The sequence below is a fragment of the Nematolebias whitei genome, chromosome 14, assembly GCF_014905685.2.
Source record: "Nematolebias whitei isolate Nwh7 chromosome 14, NemWhi1, whole genome shotgun sequence".
Classification (NCBI taxonomy): domain Eukaryota; kingdom Metazoa; phylum Chordata; class Actinopteri; order Cyprinodontiformes; family Rivulidae; genus Nematolebias; species Nematolebias whitei.
In genome coordinates, this window is record NC_056511.1 from 5156756 (window position 1) to 5157155 (window position 400).

Below are 400 nucleotides of genomic sequence, written 5' to 3' on the forward strand. Positions count from 1 at the left end.
CTGGTTGACTCCAGATTGACTCCAAGTTGACTCCAGGTTGACTCCAGGTTGACTCTTGGTTGACTCTTAGTTGACTCCCAAGTTGACTACTGGTTGACTCTTGGTTGTCTCTTGTTAGACATCTGTCAGAAATTTGCTAGACTCCTGGTTGACTACAGGTTGACTCCTCTTTGACTCCAGGTTGACTCCAGGTTGACTCCAGGTTGACTCAGGGTTGACTCCTGGTTGACTCCGAGTTGACTCCTGGTTGACTCCGAGTTGACTCCTGGTTGACTCTTGTTTGACTCCTGGTTGACTCCAGGTTGATTCCTAGTTGACTCTTGGTTGACTCTTGTTAGACATCTGTCAGACATTTGCTAGACTCCAGTTTGACTCCAGGTTTACTCCTCTTTGACTCCAG

General features: G+C 47.5%; 1 protein-coding gene across 1 annotated transcript in view; it reads left to right on the top strand.

Annotated features, from left to right (window-relative positions):
• gtf2ird1 (GTF2I repeat domain containing 1) overlaps positions 1-400 on the top strand; it is a 42501-nt gene that overhangs the window by 10941 nt on the left and 31160 nt on the right. The window lies entirely within an intron of this gene.